Source organism: Bufo bufo, chromosome 2 (assembly GCF_905171765.1).
Source record: "Bufo bufo chromosome 2, aBufBuf1.1, whole genome shotgun sequence".
Taxonomy (NCBI): Eukaryota; Metazoa; Chordata; class Amphibia; order Anura; family Bufonidae; genus Bufo; species Bufo bufo.
The window spans coordinates 597,402,241-597,424,436 of NC_053390.1; the positions used below are offsets into that span (position 1 = coordinate 597,402,241).

At 44.1% G+C, this 22,196-nt stretch overlaps 1 protein-coding gene across 8 annotated transcripts in view; it reads left to right on the plus strand.

Moving 5' to 3' along the window:
- CAMK2D (calcium/calmodulin dependent protein kinase II delta) overlaps nucleotides 1–22,196 on the plus strand; it is a 420,621-nt gene that overhangs the window by 125,533 nt on the left and 272,892 nt on the right. The window lies entirely within an intron of this gene.

Below are 22,196 nucleotides of genomic sequence, written 5' to 3' on the forward strand. Positions count from 1 at the left end.
AGTGTCCATTTCTGTATTAATTGTCTATTGGAGCTGTTGATGAAATGATAACTGAGTGCTGGGAAAGAGAGAGGCTGAAGAGATTTGGTGTAAAAGTCTCTGTTACACTACTACTTACACTAGAAATTATGGAAAGCAGCTGTTCAAGCTTGCTGTGGGCATCAAAAGCAGCTTTCGGCTACTGTAGCACCATTTTCTATATTTAGCTATTTGTAATCTGCTGACTGAGCAGGCGATTATTGGGGCGGAAGCGTTCCTGCTAATTGCCTGCTAGGCAATTTACATGCAGCAATCACCTCCACTTGTAGGAGTGACCGATTGCTACTGCAGTTGCTCGTCTCCATACAGATTCATTGCTTCTGAAGCGCAGATAGCTGTTTACACAGTATAATTTGCTGCACAGAAACAATGGTTTGTGTCAGCATAAACAATGATTTCTCCCAATTGATGAGTTTGCTCGTTAATCGGATGATCGGCGACACCTCTACACAGGCAGATTAGGATCGAGCATTCGTATGAACAGTCGTTCTGAATAATCTGCCACATGATAGTCCAGTGTAAAAGGGACCTTATAGGGGTTGTCCGGGTTCAGAGCTGAACCCAGACATACCCTTATTTTCACCCAGGCAGCACCCCTGAGGCTAGCATCGGAGCATCTCATGCTCCGATGCGCTCCCTTGCCCTGCGCTAAATCGCGCAGGGCACAGGCTCTTTTTGTTAAACTTCCACCCGGCAGTGTGTTCGGTGATGTCACCGGCTCTGATGGGCAGGCTTTAGCGCTGCCCTAGCCGTTTTACTGGCTATGGCAGAGCTAAATCCCGCCCATTAGTGTCGGTTACGTCACCGGGCTTCCTCGCAGCCCCATGGAGAGCCCCGGTACGTCACCGGATGTCCAAAAAAATGCCTTTGCCCTGCGCAATTTAGCGCAGGGCAAAGGAGAGCATCGGAGCATGAACTGCTTCAATGCTCAAGTCAGGGGGGCTGCCGGGGTGAAAATGGAGGTATGTCCGGGTTCAGCTCTGAACCTGTACAACCCCTTTTAACCACCTCCGGACCGCCTAACGCAGGATCGCGTTCCGGAGGTGGCAGCGCTGCGCACAGTCACGCATATACGCGTCATCTCGCGAGACGCGAGATTTCCTGTGAACGCGCGCACACAGGCGCGCGCGCTCACAGGAACGGAAGGTAAGAGAGTTGATCTCCAGCCTGCCAGCGGCGATCGTTCGCTGGCAGGCTGGAGATGTGTTTTTTTTAACCCCTAACAGGTATATTAGACGCTGTTTTGATAACAGCGTCTAATATACCTGCTACCTGGTCCTCTGGTGGTCCCCTTTGTTTGGATCGACCACCAGAGGACACAGGTAGCTCAGTAAAGTAGCACCAAGCACCACTACACTACACTACACCCCCCCCCCATCACTTATTAACCCCTTATTAGCCCCTGATCACCCCTAATCACCCCTGATCACCCCATATAGACTCCCTGATCACCCCCCTGTCATTGATTACCCCCCTGTCATTGATCAACCCCCTGTAAAGCTCCATTCAGACGTCCGCATGATTTTTACGGATCCACTGATAGATGGATCGGATCCGCAAAACGCATCCGGACGTCTGAATGAAGCCTTACAGGGGCATGATCAATGACTGTGGTGATCACCCCATATAGACTCCCTGATCACCCCCCTGTCATTGATTACCCCCCTGTCATTGATTACCCCCCTGTAAAGCTCCATTCAGATGTCCGCATGATTTTTACGGATGCACTGATAGATGGATCGGATCCGCAAAACGCATCCGGACGTCTGAATGAAGCCTTACAGGGGCATGATCAATGACTGTGGTTATCACCCCATATAGACTCCCTGATCACCCCCCTGTCATTGATTACACCCCTGTCATTGATCACCCCCTGTAAAGCTCCATTCAGATGTCCGCATGATTTTTACGGATGCACTGATACATGGATCGGATCCGCAAAACGCATCCGGTCGTCTGAATGAAGCCTTACAGGGGCATGATCAATGACTGTGGTGATCACCCCCCTGTCATTGATTACCCCCCTGTAAAGCTCCATTCAGATGTCCGCATGATTTTTACGGATGCACTGATAGATGGATCCGATCCGCAAAACGCATCCGGACGTCTGAATGAAGCCTTACAGGGGCATGATCAATGACTGTGGTGATCACCCCATATAGACTCCCTGATCACCCCCCTGTCATTGATCACCCCCCTGTCATTGATTACCCCCCTGTAAAGCTCCATTCAGATGTCCGCATGATTTTTACGGATGCACTGATAGATGGATCCGATCCGCAAAACGCATCCGGACGTCTGAATGAAGCCTTACAGGGGCATGATCAATGACTGTGGTGATCACCCCATATAGACTCCCTGATCACCCCCCTGTCATTGATTACCCCCCTGTAAAGCTCCATTCAGATGTCCGCATGATTTTTACGGATGCACTGATAGATGGATCGGATCCGCAAAACGCATCCGGACGTCTGAATGAAGCCTTACACGGGCGTGATCAATGACTGTGGTTATCACCCCATATAGACTCCCTGATCACCCCCCTGTCATTGATCACCCCCCTGTCATTGATCACCCCCCTGTCATTGATCACCCCCCTGTCATTGATCACCCCCCTGTCATTGATCACCCCCCTGTCATTTAGCACCCCTCTGTAAGGCTCCATTCAGATATTTTTTTGGCCCAAGTTAGCAGAATTTTATTTTTTTTTTCTTACAAAGTCTCATATTCCACTAACTTGTGTCAAAAAATAAAATCTCACATGAACTCACCATACCCCTCACGGAATCCAAATGCGTAAAATTTTTTAGACATTTATATTCCAGACTTCTTCTCACGCTTTAGGGCCCCTAGAATGCCAGGGCAGTATAAATACCCCACATGTGACCCCATTTCGGAAAGAAGACACCCCCAGGTATTCCGTGAGGGGCATATTGAGTCCATGAAAGATTGAAATTTTTGTCCCAAGTTAGCGGAACGGGAGACTTTGTGAGAAAAAAATAAAAAATATCAATTTCCGCTAACTTGTGCCAAAAAATAAAAATTTCTATGAACTCGCCATGCCCCTCATTGAATACCTTGGGGTGTCTTCTTTCCAAAATGGGGTCACATGTGGGGTATTTATACTGCCCTGGCATTCTAGGGGCCCCAAAGCGTGAGAAGAAGTCTGGTATCCAAATGTCTAAAAATGCCCTCCTAAAAGGAATTTGGGCACCTTTGCGCATCTAGGCTGCAAAAAAGTGTCACACATCTGGTATCGCCGTACTCAGGAGAAGTTGGGGAATGTGTTTTGGGGTGTCATTTTACATATACCCATGCTGGGTGAGAGAAATATCTTGGTCAAATGCCAACTTTGTATAAAAAAATGGGAAAAGTTGTCTTTTGCCAAGATATTTCTCTCACCCAGCATGGGTATATGTAAAATGACACCCCAAAACACATTCCCCAACTTCTCCTGAATACGGCGATACCAGATGTGTGACACTTTTTTGCAGCCTAGGAGGGCAAAGGGGCCCATATTCCAAAGAGCACCTTTAGGATTTCAGAGGTCATTTACCTACTTACCACACATTAGGGCCCATGGAAAATGCCAGGGCAGTATAACTACCCCACAAGTGACCCCATTTTGGAAAGAAGACACCCCAAGGTATTCTGTGAGGGGCATGGCGAGTTCCTAGAATTTTTTATTTTTTGTCACAAGTTAGTGGAAAATGCTTATTTTTTTTTTTTTTTTTTTTTCATACAAAGTCTCATATTCCACTAACTTGTGACAAAAAATAAAAACTTCCATGAACTCACTTTGCCCATCAGCGAATACCTTGGGGTCTCTTCTTTCCAAAATGGGGTCACTTGTGGGGTAGTTATACTGCCCTGGCATTCTAGGGGCCCAAATGTGTGGTAAGGAGTTTGAAATCAAATTCTGTAAAAAATGACCTGTGAAATCCGAAAGGTGCTCTTTTGAATATGGGCCCCTTTGCCCACCTCGGCTGCAAAAAAGTGTCACACATCTGGTATCTCCGTAATCGGGAGAAGTTGGGGAATGTGTTTTGGGGTGTCATTTTACATATACCCATGCTGGGTGAGAGAAATATCTTGGCAAAAGACAACTTTTCCCATTTTTTTATACAAAGTTGGCATTTGACCAAGATATTTATCTCACCCAGCATGGGTATATGTAAAAAGACACCCCAAAACACATTCCTCAACTTCTCCTGAATACGGGGATACCAGATGTGTGACACTTTTTTGCAGCCTAGGTGGGCAAAGGGGCCCACATTCCAAAGAGCACCTTTCGGATTTCACAGGTCATTTACCTACTTACCACACATTTGGGCCCCTAGAATGCCAGGGCAGTATAACTACCACACAAGTGACCCCATTTTGGAAAGAAGAGACCCCAAGGTATTCGCTGATGGGCATAGTGAGTTCATGGAAGTTTTTATTTTTTGTCACAAGTTTGTGGAATATGAGACTTTGTATGAAAAAAAAAAAAAAAAAAAAAAATCATCATTTTCCACTAACTTGTGACAAAAAATAAAAAATTCTAGGAACTCGCCATGCCCCTCACGGAATACCTTGGGGTGTCTTCTTTCCAAAATGGGGTCACTTGTGGGGTAGTTATACTGCCCTGGTATTCTAGGGGCCCAAATGTGTGGTAAGGAGTTTGAAATCAAATTCAGGAAAAAATGAGGAGTGAAATCCGAAAGGTGCTCTTTGGAATATGGGCCCCTTTGCCCACCTAGGCTGCAAAAAAGTGTCACACATCTGGTATCCCCGTACTCAGGAGAAGTTGAGGAATGTGTTTTGGGGTGTCTTTTTACATATACCCATGCTGGGTGAGATAAATATCTTGGTCAAATGACAACTTTGTATAAAAAAATGGGAAAAGTTGTCTTTTGCCAAGATATTTCTCTCACCCAGCATGGGTATATATAAAATGACACCCCAAAACACATTCCCCACCTTCTCCTGAGTACGGAGATACCAGATGTGTGACACTTTTTTGCAGCCTAGGTGGGCAAAGGGGCCCATATTCCAAAGAGCACCTTTCGGATTTCACAGGTCATTTTTTACAGAATTTGATTTCAAACTCCTTACCACACATTTGGGCCCCTAGAATGCCAGGGCAGTATAACTACCCCACAAGTGACCCCATTTTGGAAAGAAGAGACCCCAAGGTATTCGCTGATGGGCATAGTGAGTTCATAGAAGTTTTTATTTTTTGTCACAAGTTAGTGGAATATGAGACTTTGTAAGAAAAAAAAAAAAAAAAAAAAAATCATCATTTTCCGCTAACTTGTGACAAAAAATAAAAAGTTCTATGAACTCACTATGCCCATCAGCGAATACCTTAGGGTGTGTACTTTCAGAAATGGGGTCATTTGTGGGGTGTTTGTACTGTCTGGGCATTGTAGAACCTCAGGAAACATGACAGGTGCTCAGAAAGTCAGAGCTGCTTCAAAAAGCGGAAATTCACATTTTTGTACCATAGTTTGTAAACGCTATAACTTTTACCCAAACCATTTTTTTTTTACCCAAACATTTTTTTTTTATCAAAGACATGTAGAACTATAAATTTAGAGCAAAATTTCTATATGGATGTCGTTTTTTTTTGCAAAATTTTACAACTGAAAGTGAAAAATGTCATTTTTTTGCAAAAAAATCGTTAAATTTCGATTAATAACAAAAAAAGTAAAAATGTCAGCAGCAATGAAATACCACCAAATGAAAGCTCTATTAGTGAGAAGAAAAGGAGGTAAAATTCATTTGGGTGGTAAGTTGCATGACCGAGCAATAAACGGTGAAAGTAGTGTAGGTCAGAAGTGTAAAAAGTGGCCTGGTCTTTCAGGGTGTTTAAGCACTGGGGGCTGAGGTGGTTAAAGGGGTTGTCTCACTTCAGCAAATGGCATTTATTATGTAGAGAAAGTTAATACAAGGCACTTACTAATGTATTGTGATCGGCTATATTGCCTCTTTTCCTGGCTTGATTCATTTTTCCATCTCGTTATACACTGCTCGTTTCCATGGTTACGACCACCCTGCAATCAATCAGCAGTGGTCGTGCTTGCACACTTTAGGAAAAAGTGCTCCGTACACTCCCATGGCCTGGCCACCAGAGAGGCCAGCTCCTTTTCCTATAGTGTGCAAGCACAGCTACCACTGCTGGATTACAGGATTATTGTAACCCCTGGAATACGAGCAGTGTATAATGGGATGGAGAAATGAATCAAGCCATCAAAGAAAGCAATATGGATAATAACAATACTTTAAGTGTCTTGTATTAACTTTCTCTACAGGATAAATGAGATATATATGATATATATACACAAACACACTGCACAAATATATAAACTCAACACTTTTGGTTTTGACCCCATTTTGCATGAGCTGAACTGAAAGATCTGAAACATTTTCTACATACACAAAAGACCCATTACTCTCAAATATTGTTCACAAATCTGTCTAAATCTGTGTTAGTGAGCACTTCTCCTTTGCCGAGATAATCCATCCCACCTCACAGGTGTGGCATATCAAGGTGTTGATTAGACAGCATGAATATTGCACAGGTGTGCCTTAGACTGCCCACAATAAAAGTCCACTCTGAAATGTGCACAGTTTTGCCTTACTTGGGGGGGGGGGGGGGGGCAGAAAACCAGTCAGTATCTGGTGTGGCCACCATTTGCCTCACACAGTGCAACACATCTCCGTCGCATAGAGTTGATCAGGTTGTTGATTGTGGCCTGTGGAATGTTGGTCCACTCCTCTTCAATAGCTGTGCGAAGTTGCAGAATATTGGCAGGAACTAGAACACGCTGTCGTATATGCCGATGCAGAGCATTCCAAACATGCTCAATGGGTGACATGTCTGGTGAGTATGCTGGCCATGCAAGAACTGGGATGTTTTCAGCTTCCAGGAATTGTGTACAGATCCTTGCAATATGGGGCCGTGCATTATCATGCTGCAACATGAGGTGATGGTCGTGGATGAATTGCACAACAATGGGCCTCAGGATCTCATCACGGTATCTCTGTGCATTCAAAACGCCATCAATAAATGCATCTGTCTTTGTTGTCCATAACCTACGCCTGCCCATACCATAACCCCACTGCCACCATGGGCCACTCGATCCACAACGTTGACGTCAGCAAATCACTCGCCCACACGACACCACACACGCTGTCTGCCATCTGCTCTGAACAGTGAAAACCGGGACTAATCCGTGAACAGAACGCCTCTCCAACGTGCCAGATGCCATCGAATGTGAGCATTTGCCCACTATAGTCGGTTATGACGACGAACTGCAGGCAGGTCCAGACCCTGATGAGGACGACGAGCATGCAGATGAGCTTCCCTTAGACGGTTTCTGACAGTTTGTGCAGAAATTCTTTGGTTATGCAAACCGATTGTTGCTGCAGCTGTCTGGGTGGCTGGTCTCAGAGGATCATGGAGGTGAGCATGCTGGATGTGGAGGTCCTGGGCTGGTGTGGTTACATGGTTGTGAGGCCGGTTGGATGTACTGCCAAATTCTCTGAAACACCTGGAAACGGCTTATGATAGCGAAATGAACATTCATTGCACGGGCAACAGTTCTGGTAGACATTCCTGCTGTCAGCATGCCAATTGCACGCTCCCTCAAATGTTGCAACATCTGTGGCATTGTGCGGTGTGATCAAACTGCACATTTCAGAGTGGTCTTTTATTGTGGGCAGTCTAAGGCACTCCTGGGCAATATTTATGCTGTCTAATCAACACCTTGATATGCCACACCTGTGAGGTGGGATGGATTATCTTGGCAAAGGAAAAGTGCTCACTAACACAGATTTAGACAGATTTGAGAACAGTATTTGAGAGTAATGGGTCTTTTGTGTATGTAGAAAATGTTTCAGATCTTTCAGTTCAGCTCATGCAAAATGGAAGCAAAACCGAAAGTGTGTTTATATTTTTGTTTAGTGTATATACTGTAGGTGCTGTTGGAATAATAGTATATTAGAGTTGTCTATATAATATGTACCTTTTTAAAAGGGTTGTCTAGCTAAAAACAAATTTATTTATGTGTTTAAAATAAATAATTATACCACTAATATTATTTATTTACTCAAGAGGGTGTTACACATAATATGAAAATACAATAAACAAGAAACTATTAACAGACGGTAGAGAGGGGAGAGGACCCAGCCCACAAGAGCTTACAGTCTACAAGGTAAGGGGGGGAAACACAGTAGGTGGGTGTAAATGCTGCTCATGTGGCTGTGTGGTGGCAGCATGCTTATTGCAGGTGGTAGGCTTTCCTGAAGAGGTGGGTTTTCAGGTTACTTTTGAAGGTTTGCATGTTGGGGGAGAGTCTGATGTGCTGGGGCAGTGAGTTCCACAGTAGGGGAGAGGCATGTGAGAAATCTTGTTGTCGATAATGTGAAGAACAGGTTGTGGACAGCCTTATATGTAGTTTATATTGTTTGAAACAGAATTTGCTGGGCAATGGTGATCCAGTGTAGGGATTGGCAGAGGAAGTCACGGGAGGTATGAGGGAGAGTGGATTAACTGGACAGCAGAGTTGAGAATAGATTGGAGTGAGAGTACTAGATGGGAGGCCACAGAGGAGAATGTTGCAGTAGTCTAGGCGGGAGATGACCAGGGCTTTGTCTAGCATTTTAGTTGATTCGGGGTGAAGGAGCGAATATGAGATGTATGTTTGTGGGTTGAAAGCGGCAGAGAGGGATGTGAGGGTTTCGATGAATTCCATTTTCATGTTGAGTTTTGGGAAGCGAGAGGAGAAGAATGGAGATATAGTTGACAGACATGCTGGGATTTTGGATAGCTGGGAAGTGACATCTAGGCTAGAGAGGTAGATTTCTGTGGTATCTCCATAGATGTGGTATTGGAAGCCATGGGACAGAACAGAGAGTGGACGTGATAATGTAATGGTGTATGAATGAAAAACGCTGGAGGTTCCGTTGGTTGAATCATCAAAGTTGCCCCGATCTGCAGAGCAGATACAAGTGTGAGTCCTGACAACTCCATTGCCGACTTTTGCTTGACACAGGAGATAGTTCTCTGTATCAGCTTGCGACCTATGGTGTGTGTGTGTGTGTGTGTGTGTGTGTGTGTGTGTAGGCAGTGGCGTACATAGAGAAGTAAGGGCCCCATATCAAGGATCAAACCAGGCCCCCCACACAGGACAGAAGGGCCATTTTTACAAGTACTTTTTGTAAAGGTCCACAAACCTGAGTCTACTGTAGGATGAAGGTTGGAGCTGTAAAACACAATTGGTGTGTAGTGCTGCATTATTTTTATTTTAAATATTTATCAATTTTTTAACAATAATCCACACCTCCAAGCCCACCTAATCTTTTTTTCTGCCGGCCAAACAGTAAGAATGTCCTTTCAGTGCCCCCTAACAATAATGATGCCCCTTTAACCCCTTAAGGACACATGACGTACCGGTACGGCATGTTTCTCAAGTCCTTAAGGACACATGACGTTACGGTACGTCATGTGGTGTTCCGATCACCGGAACAAGGTGCCTGCTAAATGGTGCAGGCTAAATGGTGCCTGCTAAATGCGCGGGGGGGGGGGGGAAGGGAGGGGGTCCCGTAACGCCCCCGTGTCGGCGATCGCAGCAAACCGCAGGTCAATTCAGACCTGCGGTTTGCAGCGCTTTCTGCAGTTTCTGATCCCCGCGGTCCAGGACCGCGGGGATCAGAAACTTTAAAATGCCCAAAATTAAGATTTTTTCACCCCCCCCCCCCCTGCACCCCTGAATGATTTTATGCTGGCGGGTGGTGGTGGGATGGAGGCAGTGCGGCAGGCGGGATCGCGATCCTCCTCTTGAATATTCATTGGCGTCTAGTGGGTATACCAGAGTGTCAGCACATTGCTGACACTCTGGTATAAACGGCTGACATCTGTGCTGTGATGTCAGCCGTTTAACCCTTTTCCAGACATGATGGGGTCACAGAGGGAGGGAGCCCCCCTCCTTCCCCTTCCCCATCTGCTCAGTTGTGGCAGACGGGAGAGGTTCCCATGGCAACAGGACGCCTTCTCAGGCATCCTGCTGTCCATGGTGCTGAACAGATCTGTGCTAAAGGCATAGATCTGTTCAGACAAAGTGCAAGTAAAATACAGTACAATACACTATATAGTGTACTGTACTGTATTATACAGACATCAGACCCACTGGATCTTCAAGAACCAAGTGGGTCTGGGTAAAAAAAAAAGTAAAAAAAAAAAAAGTAAAGATGAAAAAAACACTTATCACTGAATAAAAATAAAATACACTACACATATTAGGTATCGCCGCGTCCGTAACGACCTGATCTATAAAACTGTCTTGTTAATTTCCCCGCATGGTGAATGCCATAAAAAAAAAAAACTATGAGGAAATTGAAATTTTGCCCACCTTACTTCCCAAAAAAGGTAATAAAAGTGATCAAAAAAGTCACATGTACGCCAAAATAGTACCAATCAAACCGTCATCTCATCCAGCAAAAATCATACCCTACCCAAGATAATCGCCCAAAAACTGAAAAACTATGTCTCTCAGACTATGGAGACACTAAAACATGATTTTTTTTGTTTCAAAAATGAAATCATTGTGTAAAACTTACATAAATAAATTAAAAAGTATACATATTAGGTATCGCCGCGTCCATATCGACCGGCTCTATTAAAAATATCACATTACCTAACCCCTCAGGTGACCACCGTAAAAAAATAAAAAAATAAAAACTGTGTAAAAAATGCCATTTTTTTGTCATCTTACGTCACAAAAAGAGTAATAGCAAGCGATCAAAAAGTCATATGCACCCCAAAATAGTACCAATCAAACCGTCATCTCATCCCACAAAAAATGAGACCCTACCTAAGATAATCTCCCAAAAACTGAAAAAACTACACTGCGTGCAGAATTATTAGGCAAATGAGTATTTTGACCACATCATCCTCTTTATGCATGTTGTCTTACTCCAAGCTGTATAGACTCGAAAGCCTACTACCAATTAAGCATATTAGGTGATGTGCATCTCTGTAATGAGAAGGGGTGTGGTCTAATGACATCAACACCCTATATTAGGTGTGCATAATTATTAGGCAACTTCCTTTCCTTTGGCAAAATGGGTCAAAAGAAGGACTTGACAGGCTCAGAAAAGTCAAAAATAGTGAGATATCTTGCAGAGGGATGCAGCACTCTTAAAATTGCAAAGCTTCTGAAGTGTGATCATCGAACAATCAAGCGTTTCATTCAAAATAGTCAACAGGGTCGCAAGAAGCGTGTGGAAAAACCAAGGCGCAAAATAACTGCCCATGAACTGAGAAAAGTCAAGCGTGCAGCTGCCAAGATGCCACTTGCCACCAGTTTGGCCATATTTCAGAGCTGCAACATCACTGGAGTGCCCAAAAGCACAAGGTGTGCAATACTCAGAGACATGGCCAAGGTAAGAAAGGCTGAAAGACGACCACCACTGAACAAGACACACAAGCTGAAACGTCAAGACTGGGCCAAGAAATATCTCAAGACTGATTTTTCTAAGGTTTTATGGACTGATGAAATGAGAGTGAGTCTTGATGGGCCAGATGGATGGGCCCGTGGCTGGATTGGTAAAGGGCAGAGAGCTCCAGTCCGACTCAGACGCCAGCAAGGTGGAGGTGGAGTACTGGTTTGGTCTGGTATCATCAAAGATGAGCTTGTGGGGCCTTTTCGGGTTGAGGATGGAGTCAAGCTCAACTCCCAGTCCTACTGCCAGTTTCTGGAAGACACCTTCTTCAAGCAGTGGTACAGGAAGAAGTCTGCATCCTTCAAGAAAAACATGATTTTCATGCAGGACAATGCTCCATCACACGCGTCCAAGTACTCCACAGCGTGGCTGGCAAGAAAGGGTATAAAAGAAGAAAATCTAATGACATGGCCTCCTTGTTCACCTGATCTGAACCCCATTGAGAACCTGTGGTCCATCATCAAATGTGAGATTTACAAGGAGGGAAAACAGTACACCTCTCTGAACAGTGTCTGGGAGGCTGTGGTTGCTGCTGCACGCAATATTGATGGTGAACAGATCAAAACACTGACAGAATCCATGGATGGCAGGCTTTTGAGTGTCCTTGCAAAGAAAGGTGGCTATATTGGTCACTGATTTGTTTTTGAATGTCAGAAATGTATATTTGTGAATGTTGAGATGTTATATTGGTTTCACTGGTAAAAATAAATAATTGAAATGGGTATATATTTGTTTTTTGTTAAGTTGCCTAATAATTATGCACAGTAATAGTCACCTGCACACACAGATATCCCCCTAAAATAGCTAAAACTAAACTAAAAACTACTTCCAAAAATATTCAGCTTTGATATTAAAGAGGACCTTTCACCTGTATAAACTATGTGAACTGAGTATGCTGCCATATAGAGCGGTGCCCGGGGATCTCACTGCACTTACTATTATCCCCGGGCGCCGCTCCGTTCTCCCGTTATAGGCTCCGGTACCTTTGCTCCTTAAGTTATAGTAGGCGGTGTCTTCCCTTGTCCTGTGGGCGTCTCCTTCTCCTAGGCTGCAGCGCTGGCCAATCGCAGCGCACAGCTCACAGCCTGGGAGAAAAAAACCTCCAAGGCTGTGAGCTGTGCGCTGCGATTGGCCAGCGCTGCAGCCTAGGAGAAGGAGACGCCCACAGGACAAGGGAAGACCCGCCTACTATAACTTAAGGAGCAAAGGTACCGGAGACTATAACGGGAGAACGGAGCGGCGCCCGGGGATAATAGTAAGTGCAGTGAGATCCCCGGGCGCCGCTCTATATAGCAGCATACTCAGTTAACATAGTTTATACAAGTGAAAGGTCCTCTTTAATGAGTTTTTTGGGTTCATTGAGAACATGGTTGTTGTTCAATAATAAAATTAATCCTCAAAAATACAACTTGCCTAATAATTCTGCACTCCCTGTATGTCTCTCAGACTATGGAGACACTAAAACATGATTTTTTTTGTTTCAAAAATGAAATCCTTGTATAAAACTTACATAAATAAAAATATTGTATATATATTAGGTATCTCCGCGTCCGTGACAACCTGCTCTATAAAAATACCACATGATCTAACCTGTCAGATGAATGTTGTAAATAACAAAAAAAAAAAAAAACTGTGCCAAAAAAGCTATTTCTTGTTACCTTACCTCACAAAAAGTGTAATATAGAGCAACCAAAATTCATATGTACCCTAATCTAGTACCAACAAAACTGCCACCCTATCCCGTAGTTTCTACAATGGGGTCACTTTTTTGGAGTTTCTACTCTAGGGGTGCATCAGGGGGGCTTCAAATGGGACATGGTGTAAATAAACCAGTCCAGCAAAATCTGCCTTCCAAAAACCGTATGGCATTCCTTTCCTTCTGCGCCCTGCCGTGTGCCCGTACAGCAGTTTTACGACCACATATGGAGTGTTTCTGTAAACTACAGAATCAGGGCCATAAATAATGAGTTTTGTTTGGCTGTTAACCCTTGCTTTGTAACTGAAAAAATATATATTAAAATGGAAAATCTGCCAAAAAAGTGCAATTTTGAAATTGTATCTCTATTTTCCATTAAATCTTGTGCAACACCTAAAGGGTTAACAAAATTTGTAAAATCAGTTTTGAATACCTTGAGGGGTGTAGTTTCTTAGATGGGGTCACTTTTATGGAGTTTCTACTCTAGGGGTGCATCAGGGGGGCTTCAAATGGGACATTGTGTAAATAAACCAGTCCCGCAATCTGCCTACCAAAAACCATACGGCGCACCTTTCCCTCTACGCCCTACTGTGTGCCAGTACAGTAGTTTACAGCCATATATGGGGTGTTTCTGCAAACGACAGAATCGAGGCAATAAATATAGCATTTTGTTTGGCTGTTAACCCTTGCTTTGTTACTGGAAAAAATTTATTAAAATGGAAAATTTGCCCAAAAATCTAAATTATGAAATTTTATCACCATTTGCCATTAAGTCTTGTGGAACACCTAAAGGGTTAACGACATTTGTAAAATCTGTTTTGAATACCTTGAGGGGTGTAGTTTCTAGAATGGGGTCATTTTTGGGTGGTTTCTATTATGTAAGCCTCACAAAGTGACTTCAGACCTGAACTGGTCCCTAAAAAGTGGGTTTTTGAAAATTTCTGAAAAATTTCAAGATTTGCTTCTAAACTTCTAAGCCTTGTAACATCCCCCAAAAATAAACTATCATTCCCAAATTGATCCAAACATGAAGTAGACATATGGGGAATGTAAAGTAAAAACTCTTTTTGTAGGTATTACTATGTATTATAGAAGTAGAGAAATTGAAACTTGGAAATTTGCAATATTTTAAATTTTTTTGGTAAATTTGGTATTTTTTTTTATACATAAAAATGTATTTTTTTTACTTCATTTTACCAGTGTCATGAAGTACAATATGTGACGAAAAAACTATCTCAGAATGGCCTGGATAAGTCAGTGTTTTAAAGTTATCAGCACTTAAAGTGACACTGGTCAGATTTGCTAAAAATGGCCTGGTCCTTAAGGTGAAATAAGGCTGTGTCCTTAAGGGGTTAATGCCCCTCAGACAGTATGATATCCCTTTAGTGCTCCACAGAGTATGATACTCCTACATTGCTATGCCTCCTTAGGGTATTCATTCTCTGTGGGGAGGAACTAAGTGTATAGTAATGCCCTCTGTGCCCCTTTCAGTTGTAGTGCCCTCTTTGTGCCCCTTTCACAGTAATAATCCCCATTGTGCCCCCTTCATAATAATGATCCTCATTGTGCCCCCTTCATAATAATGATCCACATTGTGCCTCCTTCATAATAATGATCCACATTGTGCCTCCTTCATAATAATGATCCACATTGTGCCCCCTTCATAATAATGATCCACATTGTGCCCCCTTCATAATAATGATCCACATTGTGCCCCCTTCATAGTAATAAAGCGCATTGTGCCTCCTTCAGAGTAATTATGCCCACTGTGTTCCCTTAATAGTAGCAATGCCCGTTGTGCCCCTTCACAGTAATAATGCCCATTGTGCCCCCTTCACAGTAATAATGCCCTCTGTGCCTCCTCTATAGTAGAAATCCCCATTGTGCCCCCTTAATAGTAGAAATGCCCTCTGTGTTCCCTTAATAGTAGTAATGCCCGTTGTGCCCCTTCACAGTAAAAATGCCCATGCTGCCCCCTTCACAGTGATGATGCTCTCTATGCCCCCTCCAGAGTAGAAATGCCCATTGTGCCCCCTCCAGAGTAGAAATGCCCATTGTGCCCCCTCCAGAGTAGAAATGCCCATTGTGCCCCCTCCAGAGTAGAAATGCCCATTGTGCCCCCTCCAGAGTAGAAATGCCCATTGTGCCCCCTCCAGAGTAGAAATGCCCATTGTGCCCCCTCCAGAGTAGAAATGCCCATTGTGCCCCCTCCAGAGTAGAAATGCCCTTTGTGCCCCCTCCAGAGTAGAAATGCCCTTTGTGCCCCCTCCAGAGTAGAAATGCCCATTGTGCCCCCTCCAGAGTAGAAATGCCCATTGTGCCCCCTCCAGAGTAGAAATGCCCATTGTGCCCCCTCCAGAGTAGAAATGCCCATTGTGCCCCTCCAGAGTAGAAATGCCCATTGTGCCCCTCCAGAGTAGAAATGCCCATTGTGCCCCCTCCAGAGTAGAAATGCCCATTGTGCCCCCTCCAGAGTAGAAATGCCCATTGTGCCCCCTCCAGAGTAGAAATGCCCATTGTGCCCCCTCCAGAGTAGAAATGCCCATTGTGCCCCCTCCAGAGTAGAAATGCCCATTGTGCCCCCTCCAGAGTAGAAATGCCCATTGTGCCCCCTCCAGAGTACAAGTGCCCATTGTGCCCCCTTCACATTAGCAATGCTTATATCTGTATTTCGAGAACACATACAAGCTTGGCTGAGCATGCATGTGTGTGGGGAAGTCAGCTGAAGGAGCAATCTCAGTTGTATGGTTTGCACTGCTGGACAGTCAATAGGTTTGGTTAGCAGTTTTAGAGGTGATAAATATGTGAGGTTTCTGGGGTGGTTGTGTGAATACATGAGGTACCTGTAAATTTCATTATGACTCAGACTTCACCATGCTTGTAGACTCTTCATAGTTGTGCACGACTCAAACTATAGCATTACATGTGAGCTACAGAATAGCCTGAAAAGCATGAAATATAAAGTAGGCTGTGAAAGGTGCCCCATGTTTCCTAGCTGTAAAATTCTCCCATGATTGATTTATACTTTAAGGACATTAATCGCTCTTTTTCAGTTTTGTGCTTTCTCTTACTTTTATTGATTTATATGGTGGTTTGCAATTTTGCAGTAATGTGGTCTTTTGAAAACCCAGTTTTTTTCTTTTCATCTGCCGGTCAGATCTGCAGGCGGTCAAATGAGGGCTCTTTGGAACAGTGTTATATTTCTAAGGCTCTGATAAATTATTAACTTTGAGTGCATGCAGTATTTACGTATGATATCATTAAATGCTTTCAGCAAGACTCATCAAACAATTCAGACCACATGAGAGATATGTCTAGCTAGTCCTAGGAAACCATTTGCAATGAACCATCTGGAAGATATAAAATAACTTGGTAAAGTAATTGTTATTGTCACACTTGTCTTATATACCAAACATATGCAGGTAGCAATATTGTGCTGGACCTATGGCGACAAGTTAGGGCTGTAATACACCAACAGATTATCTGACTATTTTGTGTCAAATCCGACCAATAGTTGGTGTGTGTATAACAAAAGATCTGAAGAATGAGTGGGCAGAAAATCTATCAGATAATCTATTGGTGTAATACAGTCCTCAGAAATGGCTGTAATTGTACTGAGGGAATTTAGATTGATACATAAGACTAGAGAACGGCCTGTTGGAATTCACTATCTGGCATAATCAGATAGGGCCATGCCCCGCCAAGTTCCCTTTGACCACAAAGGGAACCAACTGGATTCTGGCACTCATGCCCGGTTTCAGCCAGACAACCCGGCACTCACGATGGAAACGGCTGGATCCCCGCCAGATCCCATTCCAGTTAATGGAGTCCAGCAGTGAACGGCAGTGTCCGGCTATGCTGGATCTGGTGAAATCCAGCAGGCTTTGCCTGAAAAATATGAAGATTAGATGTGCAAGTAGCAGGTCCTCAATATGGGCCATCACCACTATTTGCATTATTGTGAGGGGTTTTGCTAATCTCCATAGGAATTTTGGGGTAGATTTATTTATCATCCCCCTATGTCTTGATTTTGGCTCAAAGTCTCAAACCTTTGTTTTGCACCTAAATTTAGTAGCAACTGTCATTTCTACACTTTTCTTGCCATTTTCCGGACAGGGGGCATGGTGAGGGTGGGGTGTGGGCAAGGCCAACTTCCCCAACACATTTATTAATGTACATTTCAGGCAGGCGCACGGACTGTGGGAGGATGCATTTAATTTAAATACTAGGCTTGTGCTTCGTCATAACTTATGCATCCTCCAGCCATGCAGGACCTATCAAGACTGTTGTAGCACTGATAAATCAGGACCTTAGGCTACCTTCTGACTTTGCGCATTTGTATGCAGAAAATGTGTATGAACTCCGCTTTTAAAATGCATATAAATCTACACTATGTCAGTTGTTATGGGATTTATCGATAGCTTTGAACCTTTGTAATGCAGTGTAAGATCTGTTGCAGTCCCAGCAGTGATGCCACCGCAATGACCTGCCCATTTTCAGACTTGCAGTGCAGTGGCAGCTTTAGTGTAGATCCACTGCAGATTTTTGCTACATGTGCCTATACCCTAGAGGATGGTACAAGCACAGTACAAGTCTTCCAACCCATGTACTGATGTTTTTCTGTTGCCTTCAGAGGCTAACGCAGCACTGATTTAATGAGCACAATTTTAGCACTTGAGCAGATTGCATTACAAAATTAACCGGTGTTGAGTTGATTTTGTAAAACCATATCTGGGAATGCCATCTGGAATGTGACTTTCTTAACTTTTTCCAGGATGTTGAAAATGCAAACTATTGTGTAACTGGGAAAGTGGGAGCACATGATAATCACCATGACATCAGTGTTCAGATTCCTAAACTGCCAAATATTGACAGACCACAAAAATGCTACGCTGGAAAAAACTGGTTGTGTAATTACCAGCTCAAATATGCCGCCCACTTGTAACTCCTAACTGCAATTAGATCTGCTCAAAGTTATGAGACCTCTGAAGCCTTTTCTTCCTTCAGTTTATCTGAAAAGTGTTTAGTTTTAAAATTGTTGCAAAAAATACTCCTGCCAGTAATCATTAATATTGGGAATCTAAAAGCTTCAGAATGTGCCCACGCAAAGTACACGGAGTGCCTCTGTGTCTGGTGACCTGATGAAAGCTTTTCTATTTATGTATCATTTATGCCCAGCGTGGTCACTTCTCCCATTAGGCCCCTTTCACACAGGTGAGTATTCCGCGCGGATGCGATGCGTGAGTTGAACGCATTGCACCCGCACTGAATACCGACCCATTAATTTCTATGGGGCTGTTCACATGAGCAGTGATTTTCACGCATCACTTGTGCGGTGCGTGAAAATCGCAGCATGCTCTATATTCTGCGTTTTTCACGCAACGCAGGCCCATAGAAGTGAATGGGGTTGCGTGAAAATCACAAGCATCTGCAAGGAAGTGCGGATGCGGTGCGATTTTCACACACGGTTGCTAGGAGACGATCGGGATGGAGACCCGATCATCATTATTATTTTCCCTTATAACATGGTTATAAGGGAAAATAATAGCATTCTGAATACAGAATGCATAGTAAAATAGCGCTGGAGGGGTTAAAAATAAATAAATAAATACATTTTTAACTCACCTTAGTCCACTTGATCGCGATGCCCGACATCTCCTTCTGTCTCCTTTACTGAACAGGACCTGTGGTGAGCATTCATTACAGGTCAAGGACCTGTGGTGATGTCACTCCGGTCATCACGTGATCCATCACATGATCTTTTACCATGGTGATGGATCATGTGATGACCGGAGTGACGTCACCACAGGTCCTTGACCTGTAATGAATGCTCACCACAGGTCCTGTTCAGTAAAGGAGACAGAAGGAGATGCCGAGCATCGCGATCAAGTGGACTAAGGTGAGTTAAATAATTTTTTAATTTTTTTTTTAACCCCTCCAGCGCTATTTTACTATGCATTCTGTTCAGAATGCTATTATTTTCCCTTATAACTATGTTATGAAGGGAAATAATACAATCTACAGAACACCTAACCCAAGCCCGAACTTCTGTGAAGAAGTTCGGGTTTGGGTACCAAACATGTGCGATTTTTCTCACGCGAGTGCAAAACGCATTACAATGTTTTGCACTCACGCTGAAAAATCGCTGGTGTTCCCGTAACGCACCCGCACATTTTCCCGCAACGCCCGTGTGAACCCAGCCTTAGGATCTTGTGCTATAGCTGTGATTGTCTGCCTCCTTATTTATTTCTTGCCAGTACATATTCGGCAATATTCTTCAGATTGTATCTCTTCCCTTCAGCTAGTGTACACCTCAGATCCTACTGCCGAATTCCTTACCTTTAGGCACAAAACCGCACAAGCAACGCAGAATTGTATTGGTGGTGGTATTGTGCTCCTTCTGCCCCCCACTGCCTCCCTCCAGTCTCCACGTGTCAACATCCTGTTGGTCATGTGACCACTGCAGCCAGTGACTGGTCGCAGTGGTGGCGTGTCTTCCATGTGTGATGTAATTGGGTCAGCGGCCATGAGACCCTCGACAAACAGGATGTTAACACACAGAGGCAATGGGAGACTGAAAGAACTTGAGCCCAGTGGCAGAGAGAAGGTAGGTATGCTTTCCTCCACAGGTCTGGCGATGTGGGGAGGGTTTGGCAGAAAGGCCCCGATAGTGATCAACCCCTTTAAGGGTAAGTCCACGCGGCATGGATATGCTGTGGATTTGCAATATGCTTGCCATCCAGATTTTTGGGAAGGAAATCTGCAGCGTATTACATTGCCAGCATAATGATTGAGATTTTAACAAAACTCATCCATCCATGTAAACATTCACCGGATTGTTCTGCTGCCTGTCTGAAAGAAGCCTTAGTAGTTACCTTCAGTAAAGAATAAAGAAGGTTGTACTAAGGCCACATACAGACAGTTATAACATGGACATTATACATCCCATGCTGTTAGTTTGGGTCAGTAGACTGACTGTCGGGCCAGGATTTGCAGCTGTAATATGGACCCTAAAATGCACCTACTGTACATTCTGTATTATGATTTGATTTTTCCGAACAATTTCTGTATCCAGTGAGTGCAAGCAATAGAAAGGAATGCCGTCAAGATTACAGGCTAAATACAGTGATTTTACTTTAGGATTCATATACATGACAAACCTATGTGGTCAGATACTGTACAGCGGTCCCTAGTGTTTAGTATTATCGATACTACAGATCTGCCCTTTGCTGTTGTGTGATGCCTCTGTATACTTCTTGGAGAGGATACCCCCTTCATATGACATATTACTCTTTGTATACTGTGGAGGTAAAGTATGGGTTCATACATGTTTTACGGGTCAGTATATTACAATTGGTAATACTTCATATTTTTTTTTTTTTTGTTCAGAATTTTACAATAGAGTGGAACACAAAGTTGAAAAAGGTTGCTGCTGAACCTTGAACAACTCACAGTGGAGAGAGTTTCTAATTTTTCTTTGATCACCTTTGTACTTTTCTTGGTCAGAAGAGCTGTGTTTGGTCAAAATGTTCTGTAAATTTTGCATGTGTGGCCAGATTAAAGGGGTTCTCAGGGACTTGGATATCAATGACATACCCTCAGGATTAGGGCTGCAGCTAACGATTATTTGAATAATCGATTAGTGGTTGATAATTTCATCGATTTAATCGGGGAAAAAACACCAAAATGACCAAAAAATGGGGTTTATATGATTTTACTTGAAAAATTATGTTTAAAGGCCATATTAAAACAAATTATGGATGGCACTGTTATGGGGGATCTGTGGATGGCGCTGTTATATGGGGGATCTGTGGATGGCGCTGTTATATGGGGGATTTGTGGATGGCGCTGTTATGGGGGGGATCTGTGGATGACACTTATGGGGGATCTGTGGATGGTGCTGTTATGGGGGAGGATCTGTACGCTGTTATGGGGGAGGATCTGTACACTGTTATGGGGGAGGATCTGTACACTGTTATGGGGGAGGATCTGTACGCTGTTATGGGGGAGGATCTGTACGCTGTTATGGGGGAGGATCTGTACGCTGTTATGGGGGGAGGATCTGTACACTGTTATGGGGGAGGATCTGTACACTGTTATGGGGGAGGATCTGTACACTGTTATGGGGGAGGATCTGTACACTGTTATGGGAGGGGGATCTGTACACTGTTATGGGGGAGGATCTGTACACTGTTATGGGAGGGGGATCTGTACACTGTTATGGGGAGGGGGATCTGTGGATGGCGCTGTTATGGGGGATTTGTGGATGACGCTGTTATGGGGGATTTGTGGATGACGCTGTTATGGGGGATTTGTGGATGACGCTGTTATGGGGGATTTGTGGATGGCGCTGTTATGGGATGATTTGTGGATGGTGCTGTTATGGGGGATTTGTGGATGGCGCTGTTATGGGATGATTTGTGGATGGCGCTGTTATGGGGGATTTGTGGATGGCGCTGTTATGGGGGATTTGTGGATGGCGCTGTTATGGGGGATTTGTGGATGGCGCTGTTATGGGGGATTTGTGGATGGCGCTGTTATGGGGGATTTGTGGATGGCGCTGTTATGGGGGATTTGTGGATGGCGCTGTTATGGGGGATTTGTGGATGGCGCTGTTATGGGGGATTTGTGGATGGCGCTGTTATGGGGGATTTGTGGATGGCGCTGTTATGGGGGATTTGTGGATGGCGCTGTTATGGGGGATTTGTGGACGGTGCTGTTATGGGGGAGGATCTGTGCACTGTTATGGGGAGGGGATCTGTGGATGGCACTGTTATGGGGAAGGTGGATCTGTGCACTGTTATGGGGAGGGGGATCTGTGGATGACACTATATAGCATCTTATGCTATATATGTCATCCAGAGATCTTCCCCATAACAGTGCACAGATCCCCCCTCCCCGTGCACAGATCCCCCCTCCCCATAACAGTGCCATCCACAGATCCCCCCCCCCCCCCCCTCCCCATAACAGA